The sequence below is a fragment of the Symphodus melops genome, assembly GCF_947650265.1.
Source record: "Symphodus melops genome assembly, chromosome: 4".
Lineage (NCBI taxonomy): Eukaryota > Metazoa > Chordata > Actinopteri > Labriformes > Labridae > Symphodus > Symphodus melops.
Window position 1 is genome coordinate 22,851,168 of NC_136694.1, and position 26,844 is coordinate 22,878,011.

General features: G+C 40.1%; 1 protein-coding gene and 1 long non-coding RNA gene across 2 annotated transcripts in view; one reads left to right on the top strand and one right to left on the bottom strand.

Annotated features, from left to right (window-relative positions):
* Nucleotides 1-20,908, bottom strand: part of gli1 (GLI family zinc finger 1) — a 50,090-nt gene extending 29,182 nt beyond the window's left edge. The window contains exon 1 of the mRNA XM_079340927.1: nucleotides 20,567-20,908. The gene's annotated coding sequence lies outside the window, so the exon portion shown is untranslated. The remainder of the gene's footprint in view (nucleotides 1-20,566) is intronic.
* Nucleotides 20,909-24,526: 3,618 nt separating this feature from the next.
* Nucleotides 24,527-25,611, top strand: LOC306822161. The gene is made up of 3 exons (XR_013778861.1): nucleotides 24,527-24,607; nucleotides 25,383-25,433; nucleotides 25,595-25,611. It is a non-coding gene; the product is annotated as an uncharacterized lncRNA (long non-coding RNA).
* The last annotated feature ends 1,233 nt before the right edge of the window (nucleotides 25,612-26,844 follow it).

A 26,844-nucleotide genomic window follows, 5' to 3' on the forward strand; every position in this document is an offset into this window, starting at 1 on the left:
AAAGAGAAAGCTTCTAGCCCTTCTTCTGCCTCTTCACTTCCTCTCTCTCCCACTCTCTCTCTCTCTCTCTCTCTCTCTCTCTCTCTCTGCAGCTCTTCATGGAGAACAGAGAAGAGGAATCATTCAACGGCTGAAAAGGTTAAAGTCTAGCCAAAGGCTGGAGTTCCTGCGTCTGCCAGGGGCACCTGAAGAGGGGCAAACATTTTACCGGCAAAGAAAAGAAGGGGAGAAAAAAAATCAACAGGCTGCCCGAGAGCTGCAGGGTCCGTGGTGAGAGCTGGTGTAGGGCCCTTGGAGAGTTTGTCTTGTAATTGAGTCAATTGTTGACCCCCTGTTCAGGCTGCCACTGCAAATCTTAGAGGAAAAGCCTGCCGAATAATTAATGTTCTCTCTCCTGCTCTCCCTCTTACTCTTCATCTATCCATCTCCTACTCCTCTTCACTCCCCCCTGCTTTCTTTCTCTTGTTTTCTCTTGTCCCTGAGGATAATTGTGCTGTGAGTCAAAGGCAGTCATTTAGAGAGAAAGCGGGAGAGGGGGAGCTGTTCAGGGATCTGCTGAGGCTTACAATCTTCTTTTCACCCCAAATCTTACCCCCCCCCCCCCCACACACACACACACACACACACACACTCTCTCTCTCTTACTTTCTCCCCTCTTTTTCATTCCTGCTTTTGTTTGCACCGTGGGATGAATTTTAATCACTCCGCTTTCCACCTCCGATCTCACTCCCCCCCCCTTTAAATTTCTCCCTCACTTTTCTGGTCGTTCACTATCCTTCACTGCAGCGCCTCCTCTTCTTTACCACTCCTCCAATGATCAGCCCCTCAAAGGCCATGAAAAAACAAGGACACAGATATAGCCCTTTGATGGTGAGAGGAAGGGAGTATTTGTCACTCCAGGTTTAGCACAGGCCAAATGTCTTAACTGGCACATGGAGAGAACGGGAGAAAGAAGGCGAGAATGATTTTAAAAAAGAGTTAAGAGAAGTGGGGGGGGGGGGGTGCAGGACAGAAAGAGGAGGGTCACATTCTGTTTGCAGAGAGCGATCATTTTTAAATGCCTCCTTCATTGGAGGACACTTTGTTTGCATAAGGGCTCTAGTGTTGGGCTCCTATTGTGGTAGCTTATCCCGAGGGACAGTGCAGGCTGGGGACACTGTTGTCATTCACATTTACTCATTAGCAGATGCTCGTATAAAGAAGAGTTTGACAATTGCTAAAATACAACTTCACAAAGTCGTGATTGTAGGACCATATTTAGTACCAACTTGATTCCTTATGATGATACGGTCCAGCAGCTCTTCAGTCTGCTGGCTGCACATTTGTCTCTGTCTGACGGATTTGCACCAGCTGAGAAAGTTTACAAGGGACATGAGACAGTTCGACAACTCGTGGATCCTTTATGGCGATGTCAGGATGTCAGCACAAGTGTAGTAATTTATGGAATGAGTTCATTAACCTAAAGACTCGGTGACCTTTTGACCCTTGTGGTAATATTATGATTACATGTACAGTATGTGTTTGCAGAGGATGGATTTACATTTACAAGGTACTACAGTATTTACATCTAATGCTGCTATGTGTGTGTACACACACACACACACACACACACACACACACACACACACACACACACACACACACACACACACACACACACACACACACACACACACACACACACACACACACACACACACACACACACACACACACACACACACACACACACACACACACACACACAGCATTGTGTTTAGTTACTGGATGTAACTCCAGTTCAATGAGTACATGTGAATCCCTTCAACAGGCTTCGCTATTGGTTTGGTAACAAATACTGCTCTTGACATGTTCTGGCTTTTACTGTCCGTTGTACTATAAATAAAAAAAAGGAGTACAGCTTTATCTAACTGCTTGTATTAGAATGTTATTAGTGTTTATTATGCTTTTGTATGATATACACAAATAATCAAACATTGTTTGTAATATTGTGTGTACATGTTACTTGCGTAAATACAGTGTATGCTAGTTTACCTTGAGATGTATTAATCTGTCATTATGGGAAACCAGCTTTGTTAAGATCTCAAGAAAACTTCTTAAAATAACTCATCAAAGGAAAATCAAATGTATAGAAGCTTAGTCCACTTGTGGGCCTTGTGTATTATTCAGTATCCAGGCATTGTGCTAAGTCCTTTAAACGGCCTAACCTGATGAGTAAGAATCTGTTTGATTTGGTGCCACAGGGAGAGTCGAGTCCTAACTGCCCCTCTCTCTTTTGCTCTCTCTCTTCACTATCCTCCTTGTGGAGTGTTTGGTAGGAAATCCTGAACAAACTGCGGCTGTTTGTTCTCTCTTTGTCAATGACCGTTTTTATTGACTTCTACTATTGACAATCGCTCTACTCCTGTTGGCCTCACACAAGCTGGATAACGCTGTGCAAATATGTGTATGTACACACACACATTAACAATCTGTCGGAAACACACTCGCAATCCTGTGTCCGAATCACCCAGTGCTCATTGTGAGGGGACTGGTCAAATGACAAAATGAAGAATGACTTTTTATCAACAAAAAAAAAATAGCATTAGATCTCCTAAGATTTATGGTCAAACTGGTATCAGGGAGAAGATTCATCCCACTTGAGTTACAGATGTCTTTAGGTATTTAATGATGCACAATGTATAGCCAAAAGACTGTGGACATTTTTTTTTTTCAAATCTAAATTCATTACAGCATGTTTGATAATTCTGATATTTTGTAGAAAAACTCAGCGGTTTTCAATTATTACTTCCTAATAATGTCCACACAATTTTGGCTGTTTACTCCTCCCTATTTAAATATCTATAATACACCTTGACACACAGGTGAAACACGGCTATATTAACCTGTCACCATTTCCAGGTTCCACAACCATTGAACACATAACCTTAAATCCAGTTAACTTAAACAGGAGAGAGGCGGACTCCCTTGATTATTTGGCCCTGACTCGGAGCAGAAGGAGAGCTAAAGAAGGGAGGTAAAGAAGACATCGACTGAGAGAGAGAGAGAGAGAGAGAGAGATTGGGGGAGATGGTGTAATGAGAAAGAGGATGACAAAAAAATCACACAGGGAGCAGAGCAGATCTGCTCTGTCAATGGAGGAGATCATGGCTGCCAGTAGGGGGCTCAGCCTTCTGCACAATAGACCCCCAACTGAGCCAAGACCCTTAATACCCATACTCCTATTTCACACATCTTTTCAAAGCACCCATACAAGCCACATTGCCCCCACTCCCCTCCCTGCCTCCACGCTCTGGCAGTGTCCCGTGATTACAGCCGGAGGTGACAATAGCGAGACAACCCTCAGTGGTGAAACTAAGGGGCCGTCCAGGGACTCACGCAGGGGCCTTCAGAACACCTTGTCTTTGTGTATTGGAAGACAAAAGCAGCATATCAGGAATGGCAGTAAAAGCTTCCTCTGTCCTGGCAGGGAGCTGCTAAGAATGACAGGAGCATCAAGTGTGGGTGATAAATGGGTCATTATCATGTGATCTGAGGTGAAGTGTGGAGCTGATAATGAGCCGCTGCGTCAAAATCACAGTAACCAGCGAGGGCATGTTGAGCTGTCAATCAGGTAATTGTTTGGAGAACAATTGTTTTTAGTCAAACAACAATAGTTTCCCCAAAAGTAGAAGCCTGTTTTGATGCTGTTGTACCTGAAAATCAAAAAGTAATCTGCAGAATTATGAAGAAAAATGACCGGTACCTTATTCTAATCATAAATGAGCTTGTTTCCTTCGTCTTTATAAGACCCACCACAAAAAAAATAATAATAATAATCATAGGTGGTATTTGTTAAACATTAAAAATGTTTAGGGTTTGATGGAGATGCTGCAACAAGGGAGACATGCAAACATTGATCTTCTCCCGAAAGAAAGCATCTTGAAAAAGCCAAGTTGTTGGAAGGGTTAGGAAAAATATACCTCAACATCCTGGGCAGATCCAGGGGAGTCCTGGCTCAGACCCAAACATTGGAAACAGGGCCTGTGTGTTTTTGAAGGCCTGGCTTTGTGTAGTATTGGGGAAGTGAGGATAGTGAGGGGCTTTAGATAACTAAGAAATGATTCAAGGCCAAAATGTGAATATAATAAACACCTTAACAAAAAACACATTTTGTATACAATAAAGCGTAACACACCTTTAAATCAGATATTTTCTTTCTGATTTAAACTAAAACTAAAACAAGATCTTTTTTTAAACTAATTTGTTTTTGGAGGAGTTCATTACGTAAGTATCCCCTGGCTATTATCAAGCTAACAAACTAGACTTCAGTCATGACCTAGCTTAGCTCATCTAGCCTCTCAACCCAGGCTGCTGGCCTCCACTCAAGCAGGCCCCCTCCTCCATTTACAAGGCTCTTCAGTGGCTGCCTGGTTGCTAGACAATGTGCTTGGTTACGTGGGTTATGTAAAGACCCTCCTGCACACAAAAGCCAATGTGGGCGCCTGTTATATGCAGCTCTTCAGAGCCCCGGGTCAGTTAGCAGAAGAGCTCTGGTGCTAACACTCCAAGTTAAAAACATTTGTTCTCAGTGTGTTTACTGAGAGGGGAGAAGAGGAGAGGCCATAATCTTCCATTAGCCCATTTCACTTCTACTTTACTTTATAGCTCCACGTCTTCCAGGCTAAAACAAGTGACATATTGATGACCTATGAGTTTATTTTAGGGCAGTTTGTTATATCAATCACATTCATAATGTTAAAAATGTTTATTAAAGGCTCTTGTTCAGTGGGGTTTCCTTTTGGTCTCTCTCTGTTTTTTTTAATCTGCTTTTTTACTTTTTATCACATTTGTTTTGATGTGAAGACCTATCTACTAATGCAGCTTAAATGAAATAGCATAGGACTTTCCACATACAATGGGCATACACATGTCATGGAAGAATTAACAGCAGGACTTGAGAAGCACAATGTAACTGAATGACAGCTGCTAGCAAAGATAGCAAGAACAGAAACAATTGCAATTTTTTTAACTAATAGGCCTACAAACAAGGCCTTTTGGGAGGTTTTTTGTTTTTTTCATTAGAACAAAGTGAGATTACTTATCAGACCAATCAGGAAGTGGGTGGTTGTCTGCGTCCATGTTTTAAAAAAGTTTTTCGATGAAAATGCATTAGCGTGGATGTAACTGAAGAATGAACTGCTTACCAGCTTGGCTGAAAAGAACAGTATTACCTGTATTTATGAATGTTCAGAATCAGATCAATAGTACGGTGTCCTTCATGTTGTATTAATTGTTAAGGAAAGCTCTACATGTCTCTGTCTGTGTGTGTAGGTGACAACAGACAGCATGGGCCCTCCAGGCAATGACATGGTGGTAACCCACACACCTCAGACACACCACCGATCTGCTCTGATGGCCAACCAGTGGGCTGAAAAGCACTGAGGTAAAGAAAGCAACTGTGTGTGCAAAGGTTCAACTCAAAAACACACAGTTTTGCTTACATAAAAACACACACAGATCCCACTGATGTTTGTACACCACAGACTGTCTCCTAACATGCAGCCTGTGACAGACCAGGCATGACGTGAAACCACATAAACATGCCAAAGCCCTGACTGAGTAAAATTATAGTACTGAACTGTTCGGGTACAACACAGACCACAGAATGATTTTCCTGAATTTGAAAAACATTAAAGTGCATTAAATATGATTAAGGATGCTGGTTACTGTGACGACTTGTTCCTTAAGCAGAACGCCATGTTAACATCTATTTTAAGGTAAGACTGATCATTTTACGACCTCTGAAGACGCTATAGAGGGGTGATCACTTCCTCCCCCTATTACACATCCACTACATTTAGATCAAAGTTGATGTAAATATCGCGCCTTGAAATACCAGTCTGAATAGGATTACATTTAGGGTTTTAAAATGTTGGCAAAAAATATTTGCTACTTAAAGACATAGAGCCAATAGATTGAATGTGATTGTTACAAAAACATATCACAATATTTTTTTTTGCATTTTCGGACCAAATGTTTGATCAGTTAATAAAAAAAAAATAAAAAAATGAAATTGTTGCGAATTGAAGCCCGTCTAAATAGTATCTGAATGGAGACTGCAGAACGCAAAGTTTGACTGAACAAAAAGTTGTTAAAAAAAATAAAAACATTTTTAACTTAATTTCTTGAAGAATAAGATTAGATTTGTTTAGTTAGTCCCAACTTGTTCTAAGGTTAACAACAGCTGTTGCCATATAGGGGCAGGTTTTGAGAGCAAACTGTTCTTGTGTTTATCAGGTCAATGAACAGTTCAACTTTCGACAAATTGTGTTTAAGTTTAATGTATGCAAAGGAATTATTTTCCATTGCAACAAGAGACAATAAATGTTTATTAGAGGCATCTACATTTCTCTGCTGTCCCTGAAATAAACGTCACAGAGATTGAGTTGTGTTTAGGCAACCTGAGATGAACCTGGACCACAGTCAACTTCAGCTAATTGAATTTTTCATCTTGTCCGAGACAGTCACCTCCACCCGCAGAGAGAAAACACTCATATCTCGCCACATCTAAACACACAAACTTGCACTGAGACACACACACACACACACACACACACACACACACACACACACACACACACACACACACACACACACACACACACACACACACACACACACACACACACACACACACACACACACACACACACACACACACACACACACACACACACACACAGCATAGGCGCTTACATGCATACACTCACACTGACACCCAGCCACCCTCACACACAGTCTGACAAGCTGGAGCATGTGTGAGAGAGCTCACTGGTTGGAAACAGACATCCCCCTGCCCCGGGGCTCCGCTCGATCCCACAGGAAGTTGGAGTGTGAGCTGGGACACACAAGACGAAGGGGGGCAGCCACAAGAACTCAATTCTGTCTGGAACTTCATGTGATAGGATCTGATCGCTTGCTGATTGGTTGATTTGTGTTTATACATTGATTAGTCACTGCTGCTGAAGTCACTTAAATTTTGCTTAAAATTATTACAAGAAAAGTTGCAACAAAACAAGTTAGAGGTGTATCTTATATAAAACATTGGATACCTTGAGGGTAATTGAATTCTGTTTTCCAATCTAACCTCCAAATTTTGCACTCAAAGAAAGGCTTCTGCTGCCAAGATATAGTGTATTGTAAGGACTGTTACAGAGAGAACAGTTCCACATTTTGGGTAATTTGTTTGTTTGGTAGAGAAGTAATAAAAAAGTAGAATCCACTTGTTTTGTTAATATGAAGCTATTATCAATTATTGTTAGCTTAGTGTGGAGCCTTTGAACACAGAAAACAGCGATGTCCTGGTCCAAGAAATAGACATGTTAAAAGTATCAATCAGAATTTTGTAAACACATTCAACAACTCTGAACATATTCCTTAAGTTATGAGAGAACATTTTCTAATTTTTTTAAGCAACACATTGCAATATTTGTTTCAATTTTAAGCCAAACCTGCTTTATCCACGTTCATCAAACCAGTATACTTACTGGTTGCTTGATGGCTTTATTCCCTGCAGGCTAAGGATGCCCTTGTTTTTTAAACGTCTGTGCTTGTAGAAATGTGATAACAAAAATCCTCCCGACAATAAAACTTCAACAATGTATAAACTTTTGACGGAAAAATGGAAAGTCTAGAAATGTCATTCACAAACAATAAAGCAACGCCTTTCCTAATTCAAGTTCTTTGCTTCAATTTCACTGTGACCAGATTATGAGCATGGTCATTCCTTTTTTCAAGCAGCAACTGTTCAGTAGTGGCTGAATTACTCTTCAAAAAGTTGTTTCACAGTGTTCTTTGAGCAGAGCATTTGCACCAATAAAATAACATTAATGGCCACAAGCTTGGACCTAAAAGGATACAAAACTACTAATCACCAACAACAACATCCACATCTGGGACCCTTCGCCCACCAAACACCCATGCACATGCCTATAACACTTAACATTCACACAGACACATTGACACACACACAAGTGCTCACCACATTTCTGCTCCACAGCTGCACCAGAAGACAGGCGTCGATAAATAAGCCCTTTGAATGGGATCCAGTGGGATTCACTGTTTGAAACTTTGAACATGAAGCGATTGTTCTCTACAGCTTAACACATTTCTCTTCATATCTCAAGGGATGTGTTCCTCTCACCATGTTGAGAACTCAAAGACGGCATGTATCTGTCTGTGTGTCAGCAAACCGGGGCTTTTAATGGACTACAGGTGCTAGCTAATAAGGGCCAATAAATGTGCCACCACAGAACAACTGTCTGTCCTATTCTGAATAGAGCTAACAGGAACAGAAGGATGGACAAAGGAGGTTAAACTGCTGGGGAAATAATCAGCAGTCGGGAACGTCCGACTAAGTCACAACCTGCTGCAAAGTCGTCATACAGGAGAAAGTGAAGTTAGGGTAGGGTTAGTCAGCTGTAGTGTTTTAAGGTTATTGTCTGACATGGCCTGTACAGTATGCTGCCCTGTCTTAAAATACAAAATTTAGAATAGCACCCGTACTGTACCACAAACTGACACAGTTATAAACATTAATTAGACTTAATAGAAAATAATGTCAAGAAAATAGGGAAAACGAAACAACCTGGGATTAAGAAACAAAAACTCTCAAACTGTGTTGCAAATAAGTCACTTTACGTTTTACAATTCTAAAACTCATTTAGCAGACAAAGCAACGCACGTCAGAGAGTAAGTACAACACAAGCAAGGATCAGAATCAGTAAGTGTAAGTGTAAGGAAACATCAGTAAGTGCAAAGCAGCTTTAAGTCCGAAGCTGACAGAGAGTGCTCAACATCATGCTCAATATCATGTTGGACCAAATTAAAAGATGTCTCTTTTAGGGGAGTACAAATAAGAACAGATCATATTACCAAGTTTAAATATGCTGTTTTTACAGCCCAGTAAAGTTTAGCATCTAATATATAAGACCAGATAAATATTTGTTTTATTTTGCAAGAGTTGTGAATTGTACCAATAGATCATCATCAATCTGTCATTATTATTACACACCTATCAGGTCCTCCTGTACACTGATTACAGGTTTGGCCTAAACATACAGCAGCCTGTTGATTGGTCAAAGTCATTAGAGAAATGACTGGTTGCACAAACCAACCTATGATATGCCCTATCAATTCTGACAACTTTTGATCATCAAGAATAATTACCTTGCATAGACTTACAAACACCGTGTGTCTTTGAAACAGAGAACATATGTAGTGTTTATGTAGGCCTCGGATGATGTAGTCAAGAGTAAGGTACGGGTTTGATTGGTTAAAAGGATGCTTTGCAATGTGACCACTGAGATCAATGAAGGTCTGTAAAAGTGTGAAGCAGTCATGCAAGTTAACCTATTTACAACAAAGGACATTGGAAGTGTCAACAAAGGTCTATCATAAAACTGTTAACATGTAACTTTGTCAATGTGTGCAATCTAAAGATTTGGTTCTTTTTGGGATTTTATCTCTTACCAAAAAGCTGTAAAATTATTCAATACCATGGTGAAATTTCTAACAATGTTTTTTTTATATTTTGAGCTCTTACAGACAACCACAAAATATGTAGAAAATCATCAGACAAATGTTAGTACAATGTATAAAGAATGTGCTATTAACAGAACTGTTTTGGCACTGTTCTTCATCCATTCATCTTTACATTCTGAACTTTTTCTCAGGGTTTCGGCGTGGGTAGGGGCTGGAGTGTTTCCCAGCATGCGCTGAGCGAAAGGCAGGGAACCACCCCGCACAGGTCGCCTGTCTGTCACCGTACGAACACACAACGCAGTCCTCTGTGTGAAAAGAAAAGTGAGCGTGGATCCCTGTTGACCCTCTGTGTATTCAGCTGAGTCTGCTCCCATAAGCCCTGGCAGAAATGCCCAGCATGATACCTCCATCCAAAGACCAAGAAACTCACTCTCACAGCCTCATCTTTTCAATGTGCCCTGCCCTCTCTAGCTCTTTCACAGAAAGACAGTACCCCCCCCCCCCCCCCTTAACTTACTCATCCGTTGTCCCGCGCTTTCAGGCTCTAGCTAGCAGGTGCATCACTGTGTTCGCAGCTCCTGTCTTGAAGGCAAATCCCACCCTGCACCCACCCTGCATACAGTGATGACGACAGGAGGAGAAGCAGGAGTAAGAAGTACAGGAGGAGGAGAACAGCTCTGGACCTGAAACAACAACAGCTGCAACAGCCACATTGTCATTCCAACATTTGTTTCATGCTGAGTGCAGCAGCAGGTCAGTTCACGGCATGAGAACCACAAAAGTGACGATTTTTTGCATCCTCAGCTTAAAAGACGATTTAAATATTGTATTGAGCTGCAACGTTAAATACTAATTAGGAACTGCTTGTGTTATATTAGACATATGAACATGTCACCCTGGGCTGTAGTGACTTGAAATGTACTTTTTGTCACTATTTTCTGGTTTTCATTTAAAGTTATAATAAATGAAAAGTTGAAAGTAGTTGGGGCACGAGATCTGGCAGATAACAGAAAAGCATTAGGAAAGGATTTCTTCAGAGCGCTCGTGAACAATTATGACAATAGGACAAATGTGAATATATTACGTAAGTGATCCCAACTCTGTGCCGCCATCGGAGGTAACAGAGGCCTTACAGGAGTGAGACAGGATTGGCGGAGAACAGCGCAGTTTGTGTGTGTGAGCATGCCTGAGTTTGTGTGTACTCAGCCTGTTTGTTTACACGTTGTGCTTCAGCAACACTATAATGTAATGTGAACTCACAGACTGGGACAGTTATATTACGCCGCTGCAGATTCAATATGAAATGTGCAACGACATAATGATGGTGGAGCTGCATTACAGAGCTGTTGTTGGATTCCAATCTGAAAAAGGCCATAGGAAGGGAACGTCCAGAATTTAAACTCAGACTAAACTATTCTGTCCAATCATTCTGTGACTTTACTCAAACAGAAGCGTTAGCAGTAGTCGAGGTGTGAAACCCACCACAGCCATCACACCTGCATCCACTCAGTCACCACATGAAGGTGAGCCATTTCTTCAGGTCTCTTCCTGGAGGAATGACATGCAGAGAGCTTTGTGTGTGGGCAAAAACAGGCTGATGACCCTGAAGAAACAACAAACTGTCTCACAAATTTAAACAGTGAAAAAAAAATTAATGAACTCACAGCTGTTTTACCACGACAAATCACTCACACCAACTTCTCTAAGCAGAATACACAAAACTCTCGATGTGCCTTTAAACGGTGAGCTGATGTTACATGTCAGCCCAGGTTTTGTGCCTCAGCAAACGCACTATAATCATGCAAGTCTCAAAGTCCTTCTTTACAGGCTTTACTTCTGTTCATTATTGGCAACCAGGAAATGAAGCCCCTCCTCATGTAATTAATGGGCGCAATTATGTAATTGAGGAGTGGTCTGCAGTTCGCTACAAAGAAGGACCAGATGTCCTGCCGGTGGAGGGTTCAGTTGTTCTGACTTACAGTGGGGTCAGAGCCTGTACCAAGACCTAGCTCGCCCCCACGCAGTCACCCAGACCCTCTTTTCTTTCTCTTGTAAATAAAGACTTAATGGTTTACAAGCCGTCCAATAACCATAATACCTTCAGAGCGAATTAGCTCACAAAGCAGCCAGACGCATGAGGCTGCTGGGAAGGAGAAAACACACCCACATGTGTTTCATTTCTTCTTAAAGACAGAGTTGTTGTGTTTAACTTTAAGGATAATGTGTCGTTTAGGCTGGGGGGGGTTTTTTCTCCAAAATTGACATTTTTGTGATTAAAGCTTCGGCAAAAATGTGAAACTTAAGACAAATAGTCCCTGTTTGTACTAAGACAACCACTTGTTTACTTCCCTTTTGGCTTCTTATTGTTGCGCTGTGCATGCATGCATAGACTTGTACGTGTGTCTATGTGTGTGTGTGTGTGTGTGTGTGTGTGTGTGTGTGTGTGTGTGTGTGAGTGTGTGTGTATATGTGTGTCAGCACATAATCGTGGCGTACCATCCAAACCAACAAGCCTTTAAATTTGAAGTTTAGGTTATTGCTCGGCTGTGAGCTGATTTACATGCTGCTGATGTCATCCCCTCGCTGTGTCTTCACTGAAGCAGAGAAAACCTCCCTGTTGGTAAAAGTTAGGTCCAGCAGTGAACAGGACTCTGTGTTTAATACAACATGAGGAAGAAACTCACACTTATGTGTGTATTGTTTTAGAATTAGTTATTGCACAAGGTCAGAGAGCTCCAACATTAGCCAACCTCTTAAAAAACGATGACCATTTTATAACTTTGCTCTGAATCTCCTCTGTAAAAAATGGAGTGATAGCTGGTTGATGAGTGAGCTACTCTCCTTCATCCTAAACATGAGAGAATCTGTTCCAAAGCTAGATGTGGATCCAGATCTTTCTCAAGCTGAGCAAAACAAACAGTCACTGCTGGCATGAAATAAAGAGGAGCCAGAATTATTTCTTATCTGATCCAAGTCCTCGGGTAGAGAAGAGAACTGTCTCTGCCTTTTTTTGAGCACAAACTTCTTCTTGGACCAAATCAGAGCAATTCAAACTGGATATTTAAAAAGAACAACGGTGAAAATATGATAGTTTTTTGGTGATACAAACTTTTATGCACTCTATATTTCGATCTCTTAGTGACACAAAAAAAGTGTAACACAAATCAAGAGCAAAACTATCTATAACATTGCAGACTCGTTTAGTTTGGTTAAGTCATGCGGGGCAGGGCCGAGCAGTCAGGACGGTTGAGTTGTAAATGTGTTCCAGCAGGAAAAGCCAAGCTCCAGAGCAAGGCAAGCAGTCTGGAGTCGGCAACTTTCCCCTGCTGCAGCTAACGCACCGCCCTCCCTGCAGCCCACCCAAGAAGCAGCCCATGGGCATAAATTTGAGAGGCTGACTCGCTGCGGATTTAAAACAATCTGCATCTCTCTCTCTTTCTCCCTCTCTCTCTCCACTCACTATGAAGCTTTTTTTTTTCTCATTTTCCCCGTGCTCTCTTCTTCTTCCCCTCTTTCCTTTCCAACAAATTCCACTGTTAATGAAAATGGAAAGCTCTATCTCACTGCGTGCCAGAAATATTATTTTTCTTAAGGCTTAATTAAGTCCCCAAATATGCAGCAAAAACACAGGAGTATTTTTCACTGTAAGTGTATGATCCCTGTGAGGAATTCTTCTTCTTCTACTGTACTGTAGTGTTGACAACAGCAAATCTTTGTTGAAAGAAAGTTATGAAAAGTACCAAAACCTCAACTTCAAATAGTCTGTTGAGTTCCAAAACAACTTGTCGCTATATGTTAGCTGCAACACAATGCAGTTTTCCTCTAGTTTTTAAAACTTGATTCCATCAACATTTATAATAGTTCTAATATTTGCTTTTAAAAATAGGCTTATGTGTTAATATAAGCAGTTTCCATAAAGTTTGAAAATGACTTTACATTTAAAGTTTTTAAAAGTGGATTTTTAAGTGGTTTCCTCTTCTGTTTTAAGACGTAGTTTCTATTTATGTCATTTAGTTGCAATGCTTCTTGTTCAAGGTACTTTCCTAAAAGAAGTTTATATTTACATTTTTAAAAGTAGTTTTGCTTCTTGCAGACATTTAAATTTAAGCTTTTCAACTACTTTTTCATTTGTTTGTTTTTTGTTCAAGTGTTTTTCTCTCCTTAAAAAGTAGTTTACATGATGTGTTTAAAGGAGTTTCATTTAAAAACATTTATAGATAAATTTTTTTTAAGTAGTTTCTTTTTTTTTTCTTTTTTTAATAATTTCCATTTGAGAGAAATGGCATCAGACTTAATGGGTTGTAAACAATATTGGATGCTATGGACAAATCATCTTCTGTTCAAACTACTTTACTTTGGTTTCAGAAACTTTTTATTATGGAGGACGATTTGTCATTGTTTCTTCAATCTGATACAAAAGTAATCAAAATATGCTACGTGAAGTTTTTTTCTGAATGACCCTTCATGACAGCATTTTTTTACGTGGCAGAAGTCGATCAAAGCCGTCAGCAGGCCGAGCGTCATGTCAGTGGCTGATGTAGTAAATATGAGGCGGTTTGAGTGAGGGTGCCGTTACCTTTGACCCACAGCAGATTCATGTCAGTGTATCGGTGACGGCTCGGCCTGCATTTGGCTTGCAGTGGTTGTAAGTCATGTGCGTGTGTCACTGTGCTACGTCCATGCATGCGCACTGACTTCCTGTTATGGCATCTGATCTGGTTAACGTGGCATCAGCAGGCCGCTGTAGATTCTCACAACTGTCACTTAAACAGACAGAGCAGGGACACAGGAATAGAAGAAGACGCAAGAGTCTGAGCAGCAGAGGAAGATGAGAAAAAATTGACAACATTTTTAAAAAAAAACACACACACAGGGCTGCAAGATGTATAAAGAACTGGAAGTATTTCAAAGAAAAGTTACGAAAAGCAAAGAAAAAAACCTACAAAGAGAAAGAGGCTTCATCTTTGTTTTTGTAGTTTTTGAAGGCTGACCACACAGATCCTTTCTCATAAACATACAGTATGAAGCAGCAATTTTAATGTGGTTTGGGCCATCCATTGTTTAAAATCTGTTGCGTAAATCTGCAAACCTGAAACACATTGAGATGTTCTTTAAACATAAAAGCACATATGAGTTGGTTTCTTGTAGGCTGACTATACTCCAACTCCACTTACTCACTTTTCAAAATTTGAAAAATATTTCTACTGTGATCTTATGGAAGCTGACACGGCTTCTCTCTCATACTTTTTATCTTTGAAACACAGACACTGCACAATTCATCAATGTTAAAATGTTTACGTGATGAGAGAGCACACCACCAATCACAATCTTTCCCTCTACACTGAGGCCTGCGAAAAACACTCACTTTCTACACAGTTATTGAAATTATCAAGTTTATTATTAACTGTCAAAACATGGCACTGGTGGTTCATTTGTAGTCAATTCTGAACCTTCAATACCTTATTTGACATTATTCAGGCCAAGTTAAATACCATGATGAGTTGAGAACTTTTTTATCATGATTTTTGTTGTAATGCAGCGATTAAGAGACATGCTTTAGTTTTATATTTCTAAGTTGTTCATGAACTCTTTTCTAAAGCTGATTAGACATACCATTATTATGTTGTAATTCAATATTGTGATACTGAATGTGTTTAATTTGCCAAACTAAATAATAATTCTTTGCCATCAATGCAATTTGATCTTAGTTAAAAAAACGATTCTTATCTTCGAGTAGCACTGGAGTGGAGCTGACTGACTCTGCGTCAAGTAATAATCGAATGAAAATAGCGTCATAAGGCTATAGCACCCCTCATGTGTTACTACTTCTAAAAGCAGGCGGCATACCACTGCATGAGTAACAAGGAGGAGTGCGTAACCTCATATAAAAGATACAGCGTACACATGAAGGACAGTGTTTGGTATGTGGAGCTGAGAGTTGCCCAAGAACATCTGCCTGCCAAGCCAAGGATCCTCTGATGTTATCTCATCTCAGATAACACAGTTGTCCAGAAAGCTCATCACAAACACACGCAACATGGAAACGCCTCTGCACTCTCTCTCAACTCAGCATCTCTGACATTGTCTCCTCTCCGTCTCTCTCTCGCTTTGTGGAAGTCGGAAATTATTTTTCCAGCAGTAAAACGTAATAGTCTATCATATAAAACGGCTCTGGAAATGTAGAGACTTGCATACAAAGTGCTAACGAGGAGTACTCTAACCTCTTTATTCAATATGAACATTAGAGATTGCTCTTTTCTTGGACAGAAAGGAAAGGAAGAAAAAACATTTGTAATCTGGATCAAAGTTTTGTGCAGATGTTTTGTGTTCTCATAAACTCATGAGGCTTCAAAAAGTCATCGAATTACAAAAAAGATCCTCCCATTTATCTGACATCATCATCGTTTATCATTTGACAGGTTTTTTTTTTACTAACTGACAGACGTCAGAGAGACGCAGGCAGAGAGGAGGGTGACTGTAAGACTGCATTGTAATTACACTGATGATGGCAGCACCCGAATACACCGTGGCTATGGCAACCTGCTGAAATAACAAACACCGCCACCTCCTCCTCACTTTCTGCCTGCCGACAGGACAGCACGCAGTGAGTCATCGGAGAACACACACAGTGTAACTAGCATGCGGCCGAAGACATAACAGGCACACAATCATGCAAAAATATGAATGAAATATAAATGGACCACTTATATCTCACACTCTCACCCTCAGCACTTTACTTTTAGCAACCGGATTTAACCACTCAATCTCCTCCAAAATACAGAATCCAGATGCATTTTCCTCAGCTTCCCTTATAGAAGATGCACATTTTTGTATTCATCCACAGCTGCCACCATAAAAGAGAAAAGCAGCAGCCCATTGTTTCAAACCAAGCTAATGCTAATGCAACAGTGAGTTAAGTATCTGCGTGGGTTGTTTGTGCATATGCAACCTATTTACACCCTCGCCTGGATCCTATTAGCACTAGTTTGATTTCTAATATCAACCACATGAGACGATAGTTAACAGCCAGCGTGCCTTACACTGCTTTTATACGCCAGTACACACACAAATGTTTCAAAAACCGCCACCCTCATTCAAAGACTTAGGATGGATGATTGGGACGGGATAGACTCCGCCCCTTACTGTCAGTAGCATACTTAAATCCATTACACACACACACACACACACACACACACACACACACACACACACACACACACACACACACACACACACACACACACACACACACACACACGTACAGTATATAACATATGTTCCTTCAGGCACATGCTTAAGAAAAATTGTGTTTCATGTAAAGTTCCACCAGCATCATTTTAAATGCTTCCTGCTGCTCCACATATGGCTTCACCTTTCATGCTTAGTATTAAAGCATCAGAGTAACAATTTGATGGCTGAACCCAGCTGAAAGTGTGCCAACATGAGGGACCTGAATGCAGGCTTGATCAGCTCAAGATGAGATTTATGACGATCAGCAGGGCCTCCATTGTTTCGCTGAGAACAGTTCAGGTAGATTTACATTCAGTGGCAATGTTTCAAGGCAATGCAGGAAGTACTAGGACCATGCCATTGTTCCAGGACTATGATGAGAGCTGTGCCATTATTGATTTTGATTTTTAAAACCGATTTGGCTTCAGATGAACTGAAGGTCAAATACATGCACCATGATCATTTTCACTGCAACTCTTCAGAATCCAATAAGTGACATCACTGACACCGCGTACAATTTTATAAAGTCTATGCTACAAAATCAAGTTCTCGACATCATGATTATGATTTTTTATCATTCTGCATCATTGTAGGCAGGAAAAATGAGACTCAACGTTTCCTCACAATGTCACAAAAATCTCTGGCTTTTCTTTTGTAAAAAACATACTTCACCACATCCAGGGTTTATCTCCCCTAACTACACACGTTTGCTTACATCAACCCCACTTTAGGTGTCAACAAACTGTTCGTTGTAAATATGTTCTCTGGGTTGTTTTAAGGGGTGTCCATGTTGATGGCACACCACCACTAAAGAGCCTCTTGGAATAAACAGAAACATGTTCTCCTAAAATTTAATTGGGTAACAATCAACAAATACTTTTGTAATTCATGGATCGGTCAACCATTTGTTTATATTAAATCATGCTTTTTCAAAAAGCTTGAGCAGGAAACGTCCAGGCAACATGTACATTTACACATAATCCATTGACTGAAACAATGACATGCAGTACAGAAGTCCCCTCTTCTTTAAACTGTGTTTTCTTGTTGAACCTCCACAGTCTGATTTGGTGTGATTTTCCCTCTAATGTGTGGGAAAGCTCCAAGTGACCCCTAACAATGATTTTCTGAATATTTCCCATGACTGTGAGGGTTTCCACTTTATATTATGCACAAGCTGCCATTCAACGTTTCTTAATTATGAAATGATTTTGCCCTCTTGTGAAATCTATTCATTCATTGACATTTCAGCATCAGTCTAATGGTTTGTACAAATTCAAGAGTGCTAGTGTTTTTGACATTTAGTGAAATCTTCACTGCATTTTGACAAACTAGTTAAAACAATCAACCCAATGTTGGCCTCTTATGGCTTTCAGATGGCTTTCATGGGATAAGGTTTCGCTTAAGAAAAAAAACAACAACATCCAAAACCAATTCATTCCAGACAAGACACACAACCTGAATAAAGCCCATAGCATTTTGAAAACATCACAAACTTAATCCGATGAACCAAAATCACCTTGAAATACCAGACCCTGACACCGGTGATCCGAGTGTCTTTATGAGCCATGATGATTTCAGAGGAAAACTAGAGGATGAGGAAAGAAAAGAGTAGCAGGGGATAAAGACAGAAAAGGAGTGTTTGAAAGTGTGTGTATGGGTGTGTGTTTGCTTCTGTGTCCTTTGGAGCATCCCCGGGCCCGTCTCCTCTGTTCTTTCTGCAGCCGAAGCTGATCTGCTCTGCACTGCGAGGCCTACATGGTTTTTAGCCAGGACCGGCACAGACAGACAGCTGCTATTAAACCCTGATTGTTTCAGGTTCACAGGGTGTGAAAGGGTCTGATTGAGGGGCTGTGATCCCAGTGAGGGTGGTCTCCCCCCCCCTCCCCTCTCTACCCCCACCTCCCTCTAACTGGAAGGTGGGGAGGAGGTGGAGGGTTGTTAGGGGGGGAAGGCATCACGTGACACATGTTTCTTGCTGAGCGGACCAAAATGGAATCTGGACAAAAACACACCACTTGTTGCTGCCTGCCTCTGGGTACCCCTGTTACATGTTACTGTGCCAACCAGAATTTAGACATGTTCACATTAAGGCCATACAAAGCGATCAAGATGCAGACGTCTCTTACAGGGCAACTTCAGTCCTAAAATGTCTTCTGACTTAAATGTCTATTATACATTTGCAGCACAAATAAAACACGAATTCCACCTTAAAATCCTTCTCTATGCTGGACTTAATGAAAAAAATGATCATTCCTTTAGAATCTGTTGTATTCATCCTGATAGAGACTTATCTTGGCTCTGTTATGGCCCTGATAAAGCACACCAGCCCTCTCCTCTGCCTGGATAGAAGGACAGTTGCTTCCTGTATGGTCTATTTGTTTAAGAGCAGTCCCCATTAAGGAGCCTTTTGGCCTTAACACACTTTGATAAAGAGCAGGGAGGGCGAGGAAGCTCCCCTGCAGGGCTTTTCACACGTGGCCAAAGGACAAGTGCACTTCCACCCCCTCACTCTCAACCTTGAGAGCGGACCGAGTCTAGTTTCCTGTATTGAGTTATTTTCAAAAAGCTGAATCCATCCTGCACTTGAATTTGTCCTCGAATACATTTTTTTTTTTTCATTTTGAGGTATCGTATGTGAGGTGCTGTAAGTTAAACCTACAGGTTAGAATGATTTAGGACAAGTTGTATTTCTTCCTTTTGTGTAGCAGAAAAAGATCAAACTAAATACAGTAATTATTTTTTAAATAACCTGAAAGTTTCACTGAAAGTTTTCCACATACATTTTTGTTTCTATTGTTTTTGTATATCCACTAAAGGCCCTTTGTAATGTCCAAATACCCTCTCTGTATGTGTGTCTGTGTAAATACTGTTTAGTGAGGTTGTGCGTTTGTGTGCTCAGCACTTCTCACTGTCACTTTGGAATAAATAAGTGTTTAGCTTCTCTATTGAGTCCAGTGTTGACGCTCTTCAGTCCTCCAGAGCCACTACTAGATGAGGAGCAGCCTAATCTTCCCACATTAACAGCTACAGTCACCACTCACACAGATAATTAGATTAGATTCATCAAATCCATCTCGGATTAGAGATAGATTATGGAAGGCTTCAATGCATGTTTTTGTAAATTAGAATTCAGAAAAGGAAAGCAGTGATTTACTGAATCATTCACAAGAAGGGTTTTTTTTCTCCTTTTGAATAGGAGGTCAGAGATGATGGGTTGTTTTTTTTTTGTTGTGGGTGTCCTCACAGAAACTCACATTTGGAAAAGATATTGGCAACTCAAGTATTTCAGGTTACAAGAAACAGCTGTTCCCGGGTGGCCCTGCGACCCTGGGCTGCGCCAGATGACTTTAAACTGGGCTTGGAGGAAGAAAAGCAAGCGCTGCACTGAGAGATGAAAATCTGACCATTTATGAAGTCTGAATACTTCGTGCCAGAATGTTCTTCACATTCGAACAAATGTATAAAAAACACACAGGACCAACGATATTTCAATCCACAAAAAGGCCCATCACATCGGTTGTAGAATAATGCATTTCGTGCGCTTGTAGAAATATTGAGCAACTTACTCACTGAAATGTGGACCTACATCAATTGTTCTAACGCGTGAAAGTCACGCATGATCTTCCGCAGAGAAAACACCAAAAGTGGACGCACTTTGACGTCACTTCGAGAACAACTTCAAGTTTCATTCTCACTTCAGAAGGAATCATACTTTTCAGCGCCGAACACAACTTTCCAAAGGAGCTTGTGGATTTATCAATGGGCGCCTGTGATTTCAGAAAGCGATTATGAACCATCAGCGTTAACTCACCTCAGGTTAACGCAGCAGAATTCAGCATCAAACTTTCTGACTTGATTCCCAGAGTCCTTGGAGGAGCTCAGGGGGAGTCTTTCCAGTAAAACCTCCCTTCTGTCTGTGTCTTTTTCTTTCTCTCTGGCACGCTCACTCGGATGGAGATGACTTGATTCTTCACAGAAAAACCGGCACTGTATCCTGTATCAGAAGCGTCCTCGCATCGCCTTTTCCCCCCTCTCTTCACGATTACTTTACGCAAACGGTGACAAAACTGAACCCCATGTTCGGCTATGGAGTCCCGCAAAAGCGCCCTGGAGAAGTTGGTTGCACACACAGCCAATGTGGGAATGCGCACCCCCTTCCCTTCCTCCCTCCTCCCTCCCTTTCTCCACAGACTGTGGACCACCCCGAAACAGGAAGTTCACTTTTTGTTTTTCTTAAAAAAGGACCACGCTGCCTCAGATTTCTCCCAAAGTTAACATGCACAACGCATAACCCACCCAAAATCATACATTTTTCCGTTTTTTCGCTCTTTACTTTTATGTTTCCAAACACATTATTACAGCGATGAAGTTAAGTCATATAAAGACATTACATCATGCATATGTGCATAAATACTTGTATGGTCATGGTTGAGTCTATATAAAGTGCGCCCCTGTCTAGTAATTGGGATAATCCATCTATAAATGTTTTTGTTTACTTTATTGGTGTAACTTCAGAGCAGCTCCTCGGACAGCGTGTGGGGCTGCGGCTACGTGTGGGGATGCTGCAGATTGCTGCGCCTGGACACCAAAATCACCCACAAAACCTGGACTGGACTTCAGACCAGGAACAGGACCAGTGCAACAGGTCTGTCAAATGTTTTTTTTTCCCATTTCATAAATAGAACTCAGAGAACATGCTAAATATGTGTTAATCAATCAATCTATCTATCTATCTATCTATCTATCTATCTATCTATCTATCTATCTATCTATCTATCTATCTATCTATCTATCTATCTATCTATCTATCTATCTATCTATCTGTCTGTCTGTCTGTCTGTCTGTCTGTCTGTCTGTCTGTCTGTCTGTCTGTCTGTCTATCTGTCTGTCTGTCTGTCTGTCTGTCTGTTAGTAGGGTTATATTAACGTCAGTCTATTAAACAACAGTGATTTTAATTGGTACAGGCATCAATAGCAAACAGGCCTTACATTATTTTCAAACACAACTCCTGCACGGCGAAGACTTTAACATTGTAAATTTACACCAGAAAGATTGTATAAATATGCACAAAATTAGGATGTTGATTAAATTTTTTAAATTCCAAATAACTTGTTCGAGCTTGCTTTGTAAGACAACCCATCCCTACCAACCTACTTCACTGTGTGTGTGTGTGTGTGGGGGGGGGGGGGGGGGGGGCACTAATGTAGAACTGCTAATGCTGAATGTTTACAATTTTAAAGGTCACTGTTTGATTATATTTTTGATCCCTAAACTATTCAAGACTTAATGTAAAATGTCCTATAACTGAGACATAAGGACATAAGGAAGTTTATTGTGTACAACCAAATACAGTATGACATTCTCAATAGAAGTAACAACACTTGGCTCGTAAAAAAGGACTGGGCCTTAAATTGGGATGGGCTTTTCTTTAAAGTTACCAAAATGCTAATTTGGCAAATGTTGTAGTTAATCTATGAATACGTTGTTTAAGTCAAACACAATTAGATAATAAAACATATAACACTGATTGAATAGAGATACGTGTTAAAAATGTTCAGATCTCATTATTATTATCTCAAATACTGAATCTGTTACCTGGACTGAAATAACAGTGGGTTAAACATTTATACATGTTATTGTTCAAATAACATCGTTTGCTAACATTTTGTTAGCTTGCTAGGGTTTCTGCAATATAGTATATATATATATATATATATATATATATATATATATATATATATATATATATATATATATTATTTTTGAAGGCCGGTTAATCATATTATTTGATTCAGTTTATTTATAGAGCCCTTTTCACAGACACAACGTGCTTTACAATGACACTTGTTTAGATTTAGTTACAAAAGTATTTAAAGTACTTTGAGCAGTTTAACTTTTACCACGAATGAAAGCTGTGTCAGAGTGTGAACAGTTGGCAGGAGGCAAGAGTTCATTGAGAACATACGGCCAGTGGTTAAATCAGATTTTGTCAATGAGAGTTTTGGGCTTTGGTCCCGATATAGCTACTGCTGTAGAAGCCAAGAAGGGAATCTTGGATGTAAGTCTGCCCACAGATGTCGGAGCCATATGCTTCATCTGACTGCAGAGAGTCCAACACAGGCCTCACTCCAGATTATCAATGAGGGGGATTAAAGGTGAAGCAGCAAATAGAGTCAGCCCATGTGATCGGTAAAATGTCCTTTTCGTAGTTCCATGTATTCATCTGAATTTCTTTTAGGAATTACATTTATTCAGGTCAAGTACATACAAAAATAAACACATTTAAAAAATTTTTTTTACTGCTGGTGCATAGAAATGTTCACCAGCTCCCTTTGGCCACTTGGGGGCAGCAAAACGGGCGAAAAACACATTTTTTATACAATTTAAAGAAGTTACTATAAACTACTACTATAAGCTTTAGTTCAATCACAAACCTCTTAGCCAACTGCTGCTCATTTATAGATCCAACAGCAAAATAGCAACATTCACTATTTATCTGGCTAACTTTGGTGTTTGGTGTCTGGTGTTTGGCAGGGACGTAGAGATTGTTATTAGAGCTTATTTAGCCGAAAGTAGTTTCCTGCAGCAGCTGTAAATGTGGTTATAAAGTTGTGATTCGTCAACTATTTCATCCTCTAAGTCTATATTACAATCTTTGATACTGCTTGGGACTAAATGTTATTGGCGCTCCATGTTAAACATGAAGAAAGTAAGTGATAAAGCTTGTGCCAAAACATTTGTTGATAGGACAGAATCTAATGTGTAACAGACTATTTTGTAACACCTGAAATAGATAAATAAAATGGACCAAATCAGACTACTTCTACCTGGTTTCTAACAGCCCAGCATTTCTTTGATTACACTTAATATGTTGATGTATTGTTATCAATACTCCGCAGCTACACTGCGACAGCTTTTAATCACTGAACACGTATCGAAAATGCTAAATAATGCTGAAACATCAATTACACAATACATTTAGCACAACTTGCTTACCCAGCTGTGATATTGCAATGTGTTCATGGCTATGTTTGTTGGAGTTTACAAAGAGCAAATGAGAAAGTCAATGAAGCATCGAGAGGAAAGGTGAATAGGACAGCAAGAAAAGTTGCAGATGTCTCCCTGCAAAGCTCATAGATGGCTTACAGGACTAGACGGATTAGAGACAACATGTTGTAAGTAAGCCAGAAGGAAAGCTCTTGGCCTTCCCATTCATTAAAGTGAACATGAAAGCTGAGAGCTGTAAATGAGATGTCTATCACCTGCTCATCACCTGAAACGTGGCCTAAGCGTGTTATCAAAGCCTTTCACTGCCCTTAATTGATAGCTTGGTAGCTTTTCTTTGCTATGTGTAATATACATACTTTACAAATTTAGACATTCCCACAACTTATAGCTTCCAATTTGTCAGAATATTCACACAACATGAATTTTAATTGGTTATGGTAAAATCTAATCTTTATTCACGTGCTGCAGGTTTAAAAACTGGGTGGAAGTTAAAGGAGTATCAAGGTTTGAAGTATTTAAGGTCACTGGAGGATACGGAGCAACTTCCACGCTAGCCAAGTGAGAGGGAGAGAAAGCATCTGTCACTAAGAATCAGAGCAGCTGGACAACAGTCCCTGGTGCAGCAAAATCCACAAAATCTTTTACAGGATTTGTTTTTCCATTGCAGATGGTCCTGCACATGTTTTCCTCCCATTGGTCCGGGGTCCCAGACTGACTGTGCTGCTCATAGTACATATAAGGTTGCTCCCTGCCTGCACAAAGTTTCACCTCAAGCCTGAAGCGAGGAAGCTGGAGGGAAGGAGGAGAGGAGAGGAGCAGGTCTGCATGCTGCAGGTTGGACAGGTAAGAGTTGCGTGGCTATCTTTTTCCTGTTAATTAAGGGATCTAATGCACTGGACAGTTAGAGCCATTTTATTGCGTGCATACATTTAAAGGTATTCCTTTTTTATTGCAATAGATGCATCATACATAGTAGGGTTATACATGCATTTGAATGCATTTTCAGGATCTTGTTCAGTTTACATTTTGAAGTTCATGCATTCCACATGTTTGCAGCAAAGTCTTCTAAAAGCATTAAGTTACTTTACTTAAGTTACCTTCAAGTAAATAAATATTAATAATTGTGTAATGAGTACTTTGAAGAGGTCATTTCAGTCTGAATAGATGTGAAATGTTTTACAATGTTCTTACATGCTGGCCAGTCACGAGTCATTGTAATCCACAGTAAAGATTTGGATGGATTAAGTACATCAGACTGTGAGACGATTTCAATGGCAGATCAGCTGAGTTAGGGTATTTAAGAACTTATGATTACTTCTTTTGAAATATGTAATAAGGTTTTTAATACAACAATTCTGTGATAAGAACACAAATAAACGCTTGTGTCCAGAACAGATCACAATTTGGGAGTTATACATTTTTAATAAAGATAAATACTGGTTTTGGTTTCAATAGCATGGATATAGATAACCTTTACTTGATACATCCAATAAGACTATGTTTTGATTGTAAATCTGTTCAAATCTTAAATTTTGCTTTTATTATTTATCTGACATTGAAAAAGGGGTTAAAAAATATTGACTTTTTTTCCTCTTTTTTTTTTCTTCCCTGTCACCAGAGGGCAGCACAATACAGGCCTGAAAACTGGATGAACCAAAACTGAACTGAGGTGACTATCACAGTTAATCATGTCTTTTATTAAAAGCCACTTGTGCACCTTTAATACAGCTTCAACACATATTCTACAGTTTCATGATATTTGATTCATATAGAGACTTTTTGTTTGTATTGATATTATTTGTCTCTTTCTGTTTACTTTTCTTTAAACAGCATCATGACGTTTTCTGACAAGCCAAAAATGTGAGTATGAAAACACAGATTTTAGTGGAAGTGGAAAAGTCATTCTTTAATATAACTTTTGTGTTTATATCATAGGAGTTAATGAAGAAGCATTCCAGAGTCAAAGACGCATTTCCCCTTAGGGACAAAAAAGTGAATCTTCTGTCATCTTATCAGTGTCCAGAAGAAGGTGAATGGAGAACAACCTTAATGTAGATAAGGTCGAAATTCCAACTATCAGGGAAGAGTCAGTGAAGAGCTTGGGTAGTTGGTGTAATTAGGACCTGAATAAAAGCGATCAGATAGAACAACTCTGGAAAGATGTTGCAGAGGGAAAATATGAAGGATAGAGAAATCAGAGCTCCCAGGTAAGCTCGATTTGTGGTGTTGAGGATGGTCATAGTTAATTCCGGATAGGGGCTACTGACAATGTGTTACCATAACCCCAGAGTCTAAATTATTGGGCAGATGGGGACCCATTGTGCACATTTAGTCCAAAGATAGCTATGTTAAAGCATATTCAGGTTGTAAGATTTGTCTGTCGCATGGTCCTTTTACACGGCAACATAACTAGGTGTTGAAAAGCTAAGCGGCAGGAAATGGAAGCAAAAAGTAGCAGGTGAATTCAGGATAAAATCAGAAAAAGGATGTAGCGATTCAGTTTGTTCATGAGGGAAGCAAAGGAGGTCGATTTTTAAGCAGGCAGGCCATTTAAAAAGCACTAAAGATTGGGAGATGCAGGTATATTTAGGAGGAAATCTTCTTGTGCCACAGGAAATAGTTTGCACTAACCTGATGTCTGACGTAATGTTAAGGTCTGCAAGTCAGCAGATAGTTTATTTTATTGAACTGACGGTGCCCTGGAAGGACTCTATGAAGAGAGCATATGAAAGGAAAGAGCCAGGAGTGCAGGGAGAGAGTTTTCTCAGGGTAGTAAAGGAGATGTCAGAGGAAGCAGTTAAAATCAGTCAGTTGATTTGGATGAGGAGGAATAATGCCAGTTGGGGGCCAAGATAAAGGCAGGAGAAAACCATCATCGGCTCATCTCACTATGACTGTACCGAGTTCCCTATGAAATATCTTTCTCCAGACTTTTCTCTCTGTCTTTCTGTTGTCTTTAGTGTTTTCTTTATAGTTATTTCCCATGTGTAATTTTGGCTCCAAGAATAGTTGAATTTATTTTTTTCGGGGGCCATTAGGGGCCACGAGGTGGGGTAGGTAGTATCAGTGTGGTCGTTACC